The sequence below is a fragment of the Pongo pygmaeus genome, chromosome 3, assembly GCF_028885625.2.
Source record: "Pongo pygmaeus isolate AG05252 chromosome 3, NHGRI_mPonPyg2-v2.0_pri, whole genome shotgun sequence".
Taxonomy (NCBI): Eukaryota; Metazoa; Chordata; class Mammalia; order Primates; family Hominidae; genus Pongo; species Pongo pygmaeus.
In genome coordinates this window covers 9777642-9783641 of record NC_072376.2, presented here as the reverse complement: position 1 = coordinate 9783641, position 6000 = coordinate 9777642, and positions in this window count along the sequence as shown.

Here is a 6000-nt window from a genome sequence, read left to right as displayed (position 1 = left end):
TTCCCCCAAGCTATCACGTGGTCAGCCTGAACTCATGAATTTCAAAGTTCACGTCTTTCCATCATGCCTCACTGTCCCAATAATGTCACAAGAATTAAGACAGACGCACATTGCATGTCTTGGCTCAGTCAGGAACAATTTAACTGGAAGATGAAGACACTAAGACCCTGTAGAATGGGTTGTTCATTCCAGGGATGGTGGGTAGAATGATGGCAGAAGGAAAGGCAGGGAGATGGGGAAAATAGATGATTTATTTGGGGAAATGGAGAATTAAAAAAATCTGGCTGGAACAGAGTCTACTCTGAAAACAGCATTGGAATAGGTAGCATAGCTAGAATGAGTGTGAGGCATGTTTTGCGGAGGACTTGAATGCTAGGACAATAGCTGCTGTGAAGGACTAACATGGGTAGCAATCGTATTCGAGTTGTAGCTGTCCTGTGTGTAATGTCCTTGGACCCCTAACTCTGGGCCTACCTAGAATAAATGAAGAGCCTTAATTGTGCAGGAATCAAGATGATGACATAGACATAATTCATAATTTGCAGCCCCTCTTCATATAAATCTGAAGGTCATTTTTACAATGTGAAAGGCACTTGGGAGCGTTAAATTATTTCTCTCTCATGCCTCTAAAAATTCAAAGCAGATGTGTTTCTGTCTATTATCATAAAGATGCTGCTGACGAGGAACTGCCTAGAAATGGGTGAGATTTCAATGTTGACCTAAAATTGTTCCCTCCTGCAAGATGCTACTTGAAGCTCCACAGCTGCGGTTTCTTTCCTTAGTTTGTTGGTCTTCATCCTGAGGTTTTTCTTGTAACTCTCTCTCCTTGAGCTAGGCCATATTGTTGCTCATCAACTTCCAAGACATTTAGTGCTCCTCCCCTCCTGCCATCTGAATTTTGCACAGACTGATCCCTCTGCCTGAAATGCTCACCGTTAACTTTCTTTCCCATTCATTTCCTACTTGTCCTGCAGATTTGGTTAGAAAGTTCCTTCCCTAGGAAAATCCTTTGTGGGAGCTGGACCTGGGCAAGCCTATTAGACAACACTTATAACACTTTCATGGCAGCTTGTATATGTAATTCCCCATCTCTGGCATACTTGTGGGCCCTCATGTCCACCTGTTTCCATCTGATGCTTACTCTTCCTTCAGGTCACTCGAAGTATTACCTGCTACCTGCTGCCTCCCATCTCTACCTAAGCCCCACACTGACTGTGCTCACTGCTTCCTTTACTTTAAGCCACTGATAGTATACACTATAGTAGATGAAATAATGGCATCCCATAGATATTCTTGTCTTAATTCCCAGAACCCTGGAATTTGCTACCTTAGATGGCAAAAAGGACTCTGCAAATGTGATGAAGTTAAGGAACTTAAGAGAGATAATCCTGGATCATCTTGTTAGTGCTAAAGTAATCACCCACTGTGTTGAGAGAAAGAAATGAGGGAAGCAAGTGACTACAGTCAGAAGAAGGTGATGAGACAGCAGAAGCAGGGGTTGGAGTTATGAGCTTTGAAGATGGACACGGGGACGATGAGCCAAAAAAATGCAGCTGGCCTCTGGAAGCTGGAAAAGGCAAAAAACCTGAATTTTTCCTGAAACCTAATGCAGAAACCCGGGTGTACTGACAAGTTGATTTTATCCAGATGAGACTATTTTGCCCTTTTGACCTCTAGAGACTGTATGAGAATAATTGTGTTGCTTTAAGCCACAAAGTTTGTGGTAATCAGTTACACCAGCAACAGGAGATGAACACACACATCTCCTTGCTTCATTGTAATAGAACTTCTTTCCCCATCACAAAGCCAGGTCTTCTCAAAGATAAGGAGCTTGCCTTACTCACCTTTGTATTCTCAGCTTGTGTCACAAAGCAAACACAAAGATAATCTTAAGTTTAAAAAAAGCCTCTGTTTTAAAAAGGATAATTTTAAAACTACTAAATAAATACATAAATGGATAAATCACGCAGTCTACTAAATTTGCTGGAATGGGCTTTTTTGCTTAACTTTTAAACAAATTTTGTTTTGAATGTTTTATGAAAATGTGCTTCCAGAGAAGGGCACATACCATTAGTGGACAGCTCAATGGATGTTCACAAAGTGACTATCCAGCTCCAGAAGCAGAACATTTTCTTTGCCTTTAGAAACCCCCATATGTCTCCTTCTGCTCACTACTCACAGCCCAAGAGTTGCCACTCCAGTGGTTTCTACCACTATGTGCTTCTTTTTCAAATAATGCATTCACATGACAAAGAATTCCAATAATCAACAAACATATACAGTGAAAAGTAAGTTGTTCTGAACGTGTTCACTCCTGATTCTTTCCAGAGGCAACTGCTGTCAACAATGTATTGTGAATCCTTTGAGCCATCTTTGGTGTATTTCAGTATATATCTTTTGGCTTTTGAGTCACCTTCTGCAGAAAGGTTGTTTTTGGATTAACTGTTACCTTTAATTTTTACGCTAAACTAGCAAGCCAAAGCTAGGCATTTTGGAAGCCAACACACACAGCGCAATTCTCAAGAAAAATTACCTCACTCTAGCAGCTAGGGTGCCCACATTGCTTTGCTCACTGACCTCACATCCATCTCTGGCCTGCTGCCCCCTGCCGGATTCACATGCTCCATGATACTAGAAAAGGCATGTTAACATGGCCACAAAGAAAGCAGCTTTGAAAGAAAGCATATTAGTAATAATTCCTTAGAGGTGAGTTGGCACCCCGCTGTCAAAATCCACCTTCTGTTTAAAGCCGAGAAAACACAGGCATGTGATTCACTGGTGGTGTCAGTATGTGCATTGGGTGTCAAATTCCAACTGCATGCTGGAGTTGTCTGCTTGCTGGAAAAGGCCAATGTAAGTGCCAGCCTCGTTGGGAGTGCAGTCGTGCAGATGCTAACTCTAGACACATTTAAGGCAATGTGATTCTGACACACTCACCATCTGGGAAAAAATGAGCCTCTCTCTTCCTTTATGCTGGGACAATCCACATCTCCTCCCAGAACTCACTTTTCTACCCCCAAGAAGGCAGTGGAGGACAATAGACACAACGTGGAGTTTGGAGTCAGGAAATATAGGTGCACACCCTGCTGTATCACCTAAAATCTCTGTGGCTTTAGAAAGGTCACTTGGTCTTGGAATCTCATATTACATTCAGAAAAAGGAAAATGATGACTTGCTTTCAGGTAGTCAGGATATTAAGTGCACTAACAACATATGCAAAATTACCTGCACAAAAATAAGCAATCTTGATTAGCCACCACCTCTTTTCCACTAGAACATAAAAAACCAAAGCTCACCTATTTCTACCAAAAGTCAGCTTCCCTCTCTCTATACACATTATTATTGTTACCCACAAGTATTCAGGAAACAAACACAAAACTTGGAATCATCTTCAATTCTTTCTTTTCCTTGACTCCTAAGTAATGAATCATCCAGTTCCCCCAGACCCTTCCCTATGATATTTTCTAACCAGAGATTCCGGGCCAGGAGTGGTGGCTCACGCCTGTAATCCCGGCACTTCAGGAGGCTAAGGTCAGGAGTTCGAGACCAGCCTGCCCAATATGGTGAAACCCCGTCTCCACTATAAACACACACACACAAAATTAGCTGGGCGTGGTGACATAGGCCTGTAATACCAGCTACTTGGGAGGCTGAGGCAGGAGAATTGCTTGAACCCAGGAGGTGGAGATTGCAATGAGCTGAGATTGTGCCACTGCACTCCAGCCTGGGTGACAGAGTGAGACTTCATCTCAAAAAAAAATAAATAAATAGGTTCCTTGACTCCTGCCCCAACTCAAGCGGATCCCTCCTTCTATCTAGTCCAGCAGTTCTCAGCCACATTCATCTTTACCCCCACCCCACCCCAAGAATATTTGGCAATGTCTGGAGACAATTTGGTTGTCACAACTGTGGAGCTTCTACTGGGGAGGTACGTGCTGCTAAATATCTTGCAGTGCAAATGGCAGCTACCCACATGATATGGTTTGGCTGTGTCCCCACCCAAATCTCATCTTGAACTGTAGCTCCCACAATTCCCACATGTTGTGGGAGGGACCTGGTGGAAGGTAGTTGACTCATGGGGGAGGGTCTTTTCTGTACTATTCTCCTGATAGTGAATAAGTCTCATGAGATCTGATGGTTTTATAAAGGGGAGTTTCCCTACACAAGCTCTCTTCTCTCGTCTGTTGCCATGTGAGACGTGCCTTTCACCTTCCACCATGATTGTGAGGCATCCTCAGCCACGTGGAACTGTAAGTCCATTAAACTTCCTTATTTTGTAAATTGCCCAGACTTGGGTATGTCTTTATCAGCAGCGTGAAATCGGATTAATATACCACAACAAAGCCTATGAGGCCCAAATGGCAGCAGTGCCAAGGCTGAGAGATGCTGGTCTAGCTGAAGCCTTTTTGTGACCTAATGCTTTTCCACTCTTCTCTACCAGGTTAATTTTCCTAAAATTTTCTCTGGTAATCTAGAACTTGCAAGGATTCCTTATTTTCTAGAAGATCATGCCCCAAAATATAAGCCTACTTTGTTTACCTGTAGAAAAATAAAATTAACATTAAAAATATTTAACATTTTTGAGAAGTAAATATGTACCAGAAACTGTTCTAAATATTTATGCTATCTTAACTCATTTTATCCTTGAAACAGCTCTATTAAAATTAAACTTAAGTGTTCTTTGAACTCTGATAAGATGGCTTTCTTTTATCAAGCTTGGAACATGGTAGACACTGAATAAAAATTTATTGAACACCAATAGCTAAAAACAAATTGACACGCTAAGATCTGTTGAGCTTATTACATAACAGGCACTAAGTATCTCATATCTATTGCTTCATTTCATCATCAAAAACAAACATTTTCCCCAGTAACAGGGAGAAAATGTAAGTGTTTAACTTAGTATAGCCAGTCAGATTCTCATATAGTTTAAAGCCCATGGGAAGACAGACGCTAACATAAAATATCATTTTTTAAATCCCTAAGCTATTTTTTAAATCTACAATGGGAAAATTTCTGTGAGGTTAAAGAATCTAGATGTAAACATGTTTCAGCCTCTTTTATCCCTGTCCTGACAGAAAATAAATATCTGAAGACCTGTAGGTATGGAACTTTGAAGGGGTTATCTCCTGCCCTCTGGTGTGCATGTGTCTTATGAAAGTTTCCAATGAACTAGCCATGTCTTGCTCATTCTCTCTGACTAGGATAATATCATGAACATCACGGACTGGCATCTGTTCTGCAGAATGTCCAGCTGTTCCTAGAATCTTCAGATCAGGACTAGTATTAAAGCAGGGGAAAGTTAATATAGCCCTAAGCAGGACAGTTCAGAGCTGGGCTATTGTTCATTCCAGAGCAATGCAAACTTTGATCCTGTTTCTAGTAGAGATCTAAAAGAATGGCTTGCTAGATTGACGTGCACATGCAATGTACCTGGAAACATGTTAACCTGCTCTAGTAACATCCCACACATGGTCTAGCATCTGTAATTGGGGCCACTCCTTGGATGAATTGGCAAGAGTTTTTTATTGTCCGTCAGAATCCGTGTGGGTTTTGTAGGATCTAGACTGAGACATTAAATTACAAAATAATGGAGACCACTATCCTCACATACTTTAAGTCTTTAAGAGTGATATTAATTTCTGCCACTTCCCTTCGTATTCAATATTGTTTAGATTTACTCCTTTGGCCGAGGGACATCTGGTTTCAGAGACTTTTACTTGGCCTTCCTCATTACAAAAGCTCTTACTTAAGCCAAGGAATTTGCAGAGTTGTGACAACCACCAAGGATGTTGTAAAACATTCTCCAGGGCTTCCATGACAAAGTACTACAGACTGAGGGGATTAAATGACAGAAATTTGTTTTCTCACAATACTGGAGGCAGAAGTACAAAATCAAGGTGTTGACAGGGTTGGTTTCTCCCAAGGACCCTCTCCTTGTCTTACAGATGGCCATCTTCTCCCTGCATCTTAGCATGGCCTTCTCTCTGTGTGTGTCTG